The sequence below is a fragment of the Meleagris gallopavo genome, chromosome 1 (assembly GCF_000146605.3).
Source record: "Meleagris gallopavo isolate NT-WF06-2002-E0010 breed Aviagen turkey brand Nicholas breeding stock chromosome 1, Turkey_5.1, whole genome shotgun sequence".
NCBI classification, from domain to species: domain Eukaryota; kingdom Metazoa; phylum Chordata; class Aves; order Galliformes; family Phasianidae; genus Meleagris; species Meleagris gallopavo.
Genome location: NC_015011.2, coordinates 71,470,619 through 71,481,600, shown reverse-complemented (window position 1 = coordinate 71,481,600; position 10,982 = coordinate 71,470,619).

Sequence of the window (10,982 nt, the reverse complement as noted above, 5' to 3'; positions counted from 1 at the left end):
TTGCACGATTGTATTAACAGTTTGCAAATATACAGAATGAAGTTGTTGGTTGCAATGTTAATGGTTGCAATTTTCAGACAAAGTCCAGAAAGAACATGCTACTTTGAAGAATATTATATGAATGGACTCAGCTGCATTTGGCTAGATGAGGGTAGAAGATGGAGTAAAGTTTTGGTTATTTGTTTGGGTTGTTTTTTTTTTTTTTGTTGCGCTGCTAAGAAGCTATGATTTGTTTCATTCTTATTCACATTAACAGTACTTAGCTGTATTGTTTCACTGAGTGTGCTGCTATTTTATAAACGTTTTTATAATATATTATTTTACTGCTTAAATTTCAAATCCTGAAGTAGATGGTTAAGTGGAGATATGATGAATTCTGTGATTTACTGGAAATGCCCTGTACAGGTTGGGTTGTTTTGTTTTTTTTCCTAATAGCGTGTTCATGATTTATTTTTATTTTTACTTCCTTTTTTTCTTTCTTTTCCTTCCTGATCACATCCTTCAAAGATGGTATACTTACCTCAGGTTTACTGGACAAGATAAAAATGGTTCCCATTTTCACAATACCTCACAACATGACAGTTACTTACTCCCTGCTGAAAGCCTCAGCAGAGCTATCGGTGCAAGTGGCTGCTTAGGGCCTGTGCTTTGGCCAGTGGAACACAGTTGCACCGGGTGCGTTGGGGAAAAACTGCAGCAAGCAGGGGCATTGGCTCCCTTATGGTCTTTCATAGTGGAAAAAATGCACTGGTTCAAGGGCATATCCAGGAGCGCCTCTTGTGCCTCCAGACCCTAATCCTGGATGTGTGGATGATGTGTGTGGTGGCTACATGTCTCCCTCTGGACACTCCAGCCCCTTCAGGTGCCCACACAAGCACAGGTAATGCCTGGCTCCCACAGGCTTAACAGCTTGGGCAGCAGGATGGCAGCCAGGATGGCCGCACTCAGAGTCTTGCTGTTCAGAATGGCCAGCTCTGCCTCACAACCCATGTGAACAACTTGGCCCAGCTGCCTACTGTGCCTCAGTGGTCAAGTGTCAGCACTCTCCATATCCTCTCTGAGTCCTGAGCCATAGTGCTCAAATCTGCTGTTCTGTGTGCAGAAGTCTCCATCTTGTAAGGTGCCAACAATAACTGCTCTTAGCGAGGCTTGAGGGCTCAAGTGCTCTTCCCCCAAGTGGCTTCAGGGCCACAGCAGCTATAGGGATGGGCATAATACCTCACAGCCTGACAGAGCAGGTTTCAAACAGCTGTGTTGCTGGAAAACGGTAACTGGATGGCTTTGTTCTCACAGTGGCTTTTCACACTGAAAGCACATAAAATTCAGCAACTGCATCACTTTTAAATGAAAGATAGTTAATTTTTGGAAGTGTTGTGATTAGCAAGATTCCAAAGCCACATGCAGCACACATATGAGGTAATATTCCCTGACAGATCAGATAACATTCTGGCAGCTTATGCATGTGCAAGTTTTCATGCTAATGCTTAATGGAAAATCATGCAGACTGTGGGCAAAATGTTGCCTGTGCTTGACGTTAGCACGGCTGCACATAGAAAGCATGGGCCTAAGAGCATGTAAGTGTTGCACTTACATGCTCTGCTCCTCTCAGTTCTGCCACGCAGCATGGCTGAGTATAGAAGTAGCTGTGAGAACTGCCCTGCTCTTGAGAATTACAGGAAGTTTTCTGCCATCTTTAATGTGCCATCAGGATGTTGTAGGCTGTTGTAGTGGAAACACAGCCAAGTCAGTGGACTTAAGCAAGTGCTGTTTTGCCCTGACAGGTTTACTTGCATGCAAGGGATGAAGGTTGACCCCATATTCTGCAGTGTCTTTGTCCACCAAATGGCTCCCCATTGAGGCTTCTCTCTGCTGTGTCTGCCCATGCATGGGCATACATTCACAGTTTCATAGATTTAACTAGAAAATACGTGTAAGTGTTGTGGCTCTCACACCTCACTGCAGCTTCAGGGGGAAGTAGTAGGCACAAGATTTGGTTTGGAAGCAACAGCACCTTGCAGGGCTCTTGTGGAGCAGAGACTTGTCCACCACAGAGCAGGCTCATGCAACCACTGTGAGTGCTGGGAGCATCATCCACTGCAGTGGCATGCTTTATAAGTATGTGACATTCTTGTAAAGAACATGAATAGTTTCACAGTAGTATTCATAACAAAAATACTCTGTAGTGCCCCTTTTAGAAGATGTTATAAAAAATATTATTATTGCAAATGAGATGTAAGATTTTTTTCCCTGAATTGCAGATATCATAAAAGCTTCCTGTGGGTTAATTAAAAAAAAAAAAACAACAACTACTCCTGATGTGCCAGATGAATGGCATAACTGAGTAAAGCATTTGTCTCTCAGCTATTTGTTGTTGGTATTTTGATCTTCTCCTCCATCCAATGAATGTAGAGTAGGAGCGCCTCATAAACAATTTATTACCAACATGCTTATAAAAAGAAAAATAGTATATTAGATATTTATTTCAGTGATTTATGTGCATGTCTCTTAAATACTCAATGAACCACATGGCCACTGGATTTTTTCCACTATGTTCATTAGTATTTTCTCATGTACCTCAGAAATCACTCTCAGTTGCACAGTTCCTGTTCTCAAGCTCTTTTTTCTTTTTTGCTTTAACGAGTGTGATGAAATATCAAGTCAGCTATTCTCTCACAATATGTTCCTTAAGAGATACGGATGTTTATATGGTCAGGGAATGCTAGGAAGTGTGGTAGTAGACATGATCAGTGTAAACAAAAGTATTTAGAAAGTATATGAGATTATTTTGGATGGACAAGACTCTGATACAGTATAGCCTTTTAAAAGGTCTTCTCTGTTCAGTGTTGTCCTTTTTATTAATAATCTGTTGTTTCAACTAGTTTAAAGATGGTTTTAAGAAAAGTGTTCTGGTGGAATTAGGTATGCTGTATAGACAATAAACTCACCTTGACCTAAATTTGCGTGTCTTGTTTTTATTCAGTGTGCAAAAGACGATGTGATTCTACAGCTTTTTATCTAGATAGATCATGTTACCACATGTATAAAATGAGAACTATTGGATTTTGTAGTCACAGAAGCTTTCTTCTAGAATGTCATTTATCATTAATAGGCAAATTCTGATGTGTTTCTTCTGTGAAAAGATCCAGTGAGATTTAAGGAGACCAAAGTCCTAAAAATGGTAAGCTTTTAGATTAAAATATTTTTTGGAAATGAAAATGAACTGGTGGAAAAGTCCTTGTAAGTACATGTGAGTGCATATTTTTGCAACCAATTTAAATTTTATTTAAATCTCCAATTATCTGTTGTATTTAAAAGTCAACTGTAACATTTTGTAGTTTTTCTTCCTATAAGCTTTGAGCAAACGGTGATTGAAAGTAAAGGGTTTTATGGTGAAGCTGGTGAAGCCAATGGGAAGAAATGACCCTTTGTGCATCCAGACTCCTTGCTTAGTCTGTGATCAGGAGACGGGACAGTAACTCTCTTCCAGTTTCACGTTTCATGCACATGTGACACTTGTGGCTTGAAATCAGTATCTCCTGCTCCACAGTACTGTAAGAAGCCTCTTTTCTACTGCATTTAAGGCTCTTGAGTGCACTTGGGTAGAGCAAAGAGGCACTGAAGAATGAAACTGTTTTGGCATGGAAGAAAAAATAATACTGTCATAAACTGAATAATACTAAAGATAGAAATAGACAAGTGAAGTGAAAGAAAATGAAGAAAAAAAGATACATTGAACAAGGAGAATAAAAATACTTAGAGGAAGAGAACATGTTCCTAAAATGAAAAAACATAGGACTAAAAAAATATGCATGAACAAATAGAAGAAAAATAATTGATGGGATGGGAAATATGATCTAAATAATGATGTATGAGTCAGGAGATACAGACCTTTCTAGTAAAAATCCTGCAAAATTGGAGCTGTGGATTCAGGCAAAGTCTTCTGAAACTTTCCTGGAAAGTGACTCCGAGCCTTTCATTTCACCAGTTACCAAATACAGATTTTAAAGCATAATGAGTCATCATTTTCCTCTGGTCACCACTTTAACATAACCAACAACCTGCAGCATTTCATAGGCATAACTAAGAGTCAAAGAACTGGAATATGTAAGGGTTGATCTTCCAACTTCCACTTGTAATTTAAAGCTCAAGAGATGCCCACTGATCTAATTTCAGGTCTTGTAGAATTAATTCTTTTCCCTCTGTAGTGTTCAGTAGTCTACTGAAACTTCAGTGATGTGCTCTTGCAGTTTTGTGTTCTAAGAAGTTTTACTAAATCCAGATTTAACAGAAAAGAGATTTTCTGTTGTAGCTTAAGTATGTTGAAAATGAGTTACTGGACATAGTGAGCAGAATTTAAAACTCAAATTAATTGGTCAAAAGCCTATTTGTTTTCTTTAGAAAAAGCTGGCTGAATGCCGAGAAGCCACACATGATAGGGTTAAATTCCATTATATGGCCTGTGTGTATCATAGTCTTCTTACCATTGGTAAACAATTTCTTACATGATGATCCTATATGTCAGGGTGGAGGCCAGTCACAAGCAATGTCCCTCAGGGGTCGATCTTGGGACCAGTGCTCTTCAGCATCTTCATCAGTGACATAGATGATGGCATTGAGTGCACCCACAGCAAGTCTGCGGATGACACCAAGCTGAGTGGTGCAGTCAACACATTGGAAGGAAGGGAAGCCATCCAGAGGGACCAGGACAGGGTCCATGAAGTGGACCATGAAAAACTAATGAGGTTCAGTAAGGTTAAGTACAGGGTGCTGCACTTGGTTCAGGGCAATCCCAAGTATTTGTACAAACTGGGGGAGATCTCTTTGAGAGCAGCCCTGCGGAGAAGGACTTGGGGATCCTGGTGGATGAGAAGCTGGACATGAGCCAGCAGAGTGTGTTTGCAGCCTGTAAGGCCAACTGTGTTCTGGGCTGCATTAAAAAAGGGGTGGCCAGCAGGGAGAGGGAGGTGACTGTCCCCTTCTACTCAGCTCTTGTGAGGCCCCATCTGGAGTACTGTGTCCAAATCCTGGGCTCCCAGTACAGGAAGGATGTGGAGCTCTTAAAGCAGGTCCAAAGGAGGGCCACTAAGATGATCAGAGGGCTGGAGCACCTTCTATGAGGAAAGGTTGAGGGAACTGGGATTGGTTAGCTTGGAGAAGACTCTTGGGAGACCTCATTGCGGCCTTCCAGTACTTGAAGGGAGCGTATAAACAGGAGGGGGAATGACTGTTTACGAGGGTGGATACTGATACGACAAGGGAAAATAAACTGAGACGGGAGATTTAGGTTAGATATTAGGAGGAAGTTTTTCACACAGAGGGTGGTGACACAGTGGAACAGGTTGCCCAAGGAGGTTGTGGATGCCCTATTCCTGGAGGCATTCAAGACAAGGCTGGATGTGGCTCTGGGCAGCCTGGTCTGGTAGTTGGCGACCCTGCACATAGCAGGGGGTTAAAACTCGATAATCATTGTGGTCCTTTTCAACCCAGGCCATTCTATGATTCTATGTTACATGAGGGCTTTTTAAGGAGCAGCAAACATAGCAAAATCATGCTCTAAAAAAACTGCATGCTAGACTGACTTTTATGTTTAAGAAAATTACAGAGGCAAAGGGAAGAAAGTTTTAGTATTGAGATTTCAGGGGGAAAAAAAAAAGCAATTCCCCAGTGTTTCTCATACAGTGTTTCCCAGTGACAATCTCAGCATATGAATTAGATTGTTAATTTTTTTCAGAAATCTTTCGAAGGGGACTGCAAATGTAACGTCTTTCTAAGTACAGAGTTTAGCTTCATGTTTCAAAGAAGATACCCTTCGTGCTTGTTTCAGAAGTCTTTTCAAACACTTCTGTTGCAATTACTGTATTTTTAAATGAATTGAATTATGTTACGATTCTTCATTCAACGCTGCTCTAAAGAAGCAAAAAGCTCTACAGATCTAATGCACCCAGTACAAGTAGAATTAAATTCTATCCCTGCTAAAGGCTATGGGAACTCCATTGTTGAATTTTAATAGGTTTATAATTTTCTCACTAACTTCAGTTCATTTGTACCTTGTACTGTAAATTACCAGTCACATCGATAAATGCAAAACTGTTGTGAAGGCAGTTAGAATCTCTGGTAAGTCCAACCAAGTCATTTTTTTCAATAGAAAACATTAGGATCTACGTTCTGAGAGTTGTGAAGTACATCTTTTGTCAATGACAATCTATATAGAAAGATAGAATATGCATAGAGAAGAAACAGGGTAGGATATAGTCTTGTTTATGCATCTGACTGTTGCTGATAGTTTGCATGTTTACAGTCACTTGCAGCCATAAATACAGAGTAGTTTCTAGAGAAATTATCACAGAATCACAGAATGGCCAGGGTTGGTAGGGACCTCAAGGATCATGAATCTCCAACCCCTCTGCCACACGCAGGGCCACCAACCTCCACATTTAATACTAGACCATTATATTAAAGCCTTCTCTGCACTACTTTGCACAATCACAGCCAGACCACTAGCACTAAGGGAAATTGACTAGCTCTCATACTTTGCCTTCCACACCACATTTCTTCCAGTTAGAGGAAAGTTTCTTTTAAAAAGATTTTGGCGGTCCCTTTACATTTTTTTGGAGAAAGCTGGCTGTACCATGCTTATTCTGCACCTCCTTGAAATACTAAAAAAAATAAAACTCCCCTCACACACAAAATTTTAATGTTTCTTAATATCATATATTTTAAAATGTTTTCAGAGAGAATTTACATTTCATCTGTGCGCACTGCAAGGGCACAAGTACACAACATTTTTACAGAGTGAAGGGCAAGTGATCTTACTGTCACTACTGGCCAGGGGGAAACAGTGAAAACTGGAGAGATCTTACTATAGGCACATGCCTGGAAGAATGTCAGGTTACAGCTCAGTATGGGCTTCAGTTGCACTGTGACTACTGCCTGCCCAGAGCTGAGTGTGTAAGGAAAGGTAACTGTCAGTAGCAGATACTTTAAGCTAAGAACTATTAAGATGTTAAAATAAGTAAAAGCTGAGAAGCTTCTCACTAAGAGCCATGTATGTAATATGCAGGGCAAAGAGGGGCTGCTCTGTGTTCTGCTGCAACCTACTACAGAATCAAGCTGATGCACAGTATAGTAAATAAGAAGAAAAAATGGGAAAATATATCCTTAAATGTCTGTACTCCTGTGGAAATGATGTCCTGATAGCTCTGTATTACTAATGATTTTTCCCTAAAAATAAACTGGGATGTAATTTTTTTTAAAACGTAACTTGCAAAAACTACTGAAGAATTAGGATAGACCAGTGAAGGAGAAAGGTCATCAGACTGGCCATGTTTGGTACTAGAGTTGTTCAGAGTATTTGGTAATGCTTCTTAGAGCAAGATCTGTAGTTTTTCTAGCTGGAATCAGAGATTACCTGAAGAGCAAAAAATTGACCTTTCTGATTATTAGGTTTTTCAGCATCTGAGCAGAATTGTGAATGAGACAAAACCTGCTGGAGGATAAGCAATGAATGCAGAACTTGTTATCCAGCACACCCAAACAATAGTTTCCCTCTGTTTTTCCAGCTTCCTCATGGTCAACCTCTTTGCCTCACTGAAAAGATTCTTATTTCAGTTTCTCTGGATTTGCTTCTTACACATGGTAAAGTATTCATCGTACTGCAGTGCCCTGACAGTACTATGTGTTTTCCCAAGTTTAGTTATTAAGACTTGGCCTTACAAAACAGAAATTTGCAACAGAAATCTGTAAAATTTGGATGTGATTATCCTTGATAGCTAGCAGCACCAGAGCAAAAGATTTAATATATAATATAAGTAACATGCAGAACTAAAATGGGAACCTAACTCGAACTGTGAAACCTGTGGGTGCATATTTCCTGAGGGCCACTAGATGACAGCAATGTAACTGACAGCTACTACTACTCTTGGAGCTCCTGGAGGAAATGCTGGGAGTTTAACAGACATCTGGAAAGCAAAGTGTTTACCTGAAACCTCTCTGTTAACCTAAAACTCACCTGAACACTTTCATCAGAGAGAGAGCATGCAACCATGGCCAGGGCTTCCACAGTTCAAGGTCTGTGCAAATTGGCTTGGAGTGCTGTTGAAGAAGTGCTGAAGGTTTTATGTTTAGAAACAGAAAACAGGACAGTCAGACAGGCCTGCAGCTGATATATCACAATTAAAGCCATCTAAAAATAATCAAACATATTCCTAAAAGCAATTAACATATGATGGCTGCTCCCATTACATCAGAGGCAGATGGTGGTGAGATAGTGGTGGAGACTGAACCTTCCCACCAATATTCCATTAAATTTTGTTGCCATGTAATGGATGGTAGCAGAGGAGCAATCTGACATTATTACGTCTGATATGGAATTGTGTATAAATCAAAGAATGTAACTGAATTTCTCAATGCAGAAAGAAATGCATCCAGTGACATTCACTGATGCTTACTTAATGTTTACAGAAACCGAACAGTGGATGTTAGCATAGTGAGGTGGTGGGTGGTGCATTTCTGCAGTGGTAAGAGTGGCAATGGGTCACCTCCTCTAGTCCAGATTTTTATGAGTGCAGTATGCAGGCTTTAGTTCATTGCTGGTCAAAATGCATAGATAATGGTGGTGGCTATGTTGAAAAGTAGAGTTTTGTAGCAGAGAATTGGCTCTATTAATAGTGTTATTGTACTCTTTGTATCTGTTGGCATTTCCATGGAAATTAATGGGAGGCAATCTCTGTAGTTACTGTAAAGGTATTACACAACCATGTACTCAAACTTGTCAAATTTGAAAACTGGCTAGAACACAGACTTTGTGCTAGGATTTGACCAAGTCATGAATTTCTTCATACCAGCAGGTCCTTGGCAAGATTATTAGGAAGGAAGAGGATAAATTCAGCATAGGTTTCTGCATGGCTGGTGTCCTTGTAAGATCAGGATGCAAGATCAGAACCCAAAATGAAGAAGGAACACAGAGAATACAGCCCAGCTGATGACTTATGTTTCGTATTTCTAGTAGCAAGCTGTTATTCCAGAGGGATAACTTTTCCTGGATTTCCAATATTGTCTAATTTTAGTGTTATGCAATCCACATGATAATGACTTAAGTATATAGTCAACACTGTTGAAATTCATTTTTAATAAGTTACCCATTAAAAAAATAATAATTCACAGCTACACAAAAGATTTTTCTTCCTAAGATGATTTCCTTAAAATACTATTCCTCATTTGATAAGCTACTTTGCTTGTTTTAGCAGATATGTTTTATAAACATTTTGTTTCACTCGGTCAATTTAGAACACAGGCCCATAATCATAGGATGACAAGATGTGCTACAGCAGATCTGAGAAACAACTGAAGAAGAAAAAATAAAAAATAAGAAAGGTAAAACACTCAGGAAATAAAAAATATACGTGCTATGAAGATGAAGAAGATATCAACAAAGAGAAGATGATTAAACAATGGAAAAGAAAACATGAATTGTTTTTAATGGTGAAACGATAGAAATAGGTCAGAGCCGAGTCTGGCATCGGATCATTCAGAGGCTAGACATGTCACTAATTTCATCCACTGAAAATGTCAGTTCTGAGACACAGGTTATGCCACAGTACTAAGGAAAGATAAAAGGAAAGTGAAACAGACCCACTGCTGTATTAAATATCTATCATGTGGTTTAAGGTGCTAGAAAATGAAAACTATATTTTAATCTTCAATTATATATATATGTAATTATATATATATATTCAATTATATATATATTTTTTTGTGTGTGTGTGTGTGTGTTAAAAAAAATTTCAAAGTTAGGTCAGATCTCTGGCAACCCAGAATCATTTTTCACATGACTCATTTATTCTACTATGTTGTGAAATCCTATTGCAAAGACACTCAGCTGTCTGACCAACTAATATTATGGTTAATTAGGCTGTCTGTAAACCATAAAACTTGAGATTTCTGAAGGGAAAATGATTATCTTTGGTTGCCTCTTCTGTTACTTTGTCATTTTACCAGCAGTTAGGTCACTGTTTAGTGTTAAAGAATATATCCTCCTTATAGTATCCTTGCAGGTTGCCAAGATATATGTGTGCTTTTTCATAAACATTTTTTTCAAAAACAGGAGGTTGGAAAAGAATGGCAAAACACATTTTAATTTCCCCAAACTTCTTTTTCTTTGCTTATTCACACTAGGGAAAATGAGAGTCTGAATGGCAATCCCTAGCAACTGAATAAAGAATCCCTTTACTCATGCAGAGCAAAAAGAATGTGAACTACAAAATGTAGATGTATCTTCCCACAAGTGCTGTCAGTTGGCCCAGAAAGAATACTAGGCAGCAGAGCTGATTTATTTTATGTAGCTCAGATGTCAGCTTTAATCTTGAGTTACCAAACATCACTGTGATATGGATTATGTGTGAGACATTCCTTGCAGGCGGTAAGTAAGTGGGTGGGATTGTTCAGTTTAGTTTCCTTTCTACTTTGCCTCTCTCCCCAGTTCCTCTTCATCCAAGAATGGTGATGGCTGCAGAGCAAAGCTAGCCTTTCTCCAATCTGCAGCAGTCCCACCAATCTCCCAACTAGATCCTGTGTACTGAAAAGATTTAGGTAAATAGGATCAGAAGATCACATTCTGCCTCATTTTTTCAGAAAAGGCATGAAGGCTCGGGATTGCATAAAAACAGATGGCCAGCAGGACAAGGGAGTTCATTATCCCTCTCTATTCAGTTCTAAGGAGAACATCCCAGAGTACTGTGTTCAGTTCTGGACCCCCCAGCATTAGAAGGTCATAGATCTGTTGGAGTGAAGTCCAGAAGAGGACCATGAAGATGATCAATGGGATGGAGCATCTATGATGAAGGATGAAAAAGCTGGGAAACAGAGAAGCATGGAGAAGGCTCCAGGGAAACCTCACTGCAGCCTTATGTTACCTAATGGGACTTACAGTAATACAGTGAGGGGCTTTTTTACTAGGGCCTATAGCAGTAGGATAAGACTTTAAA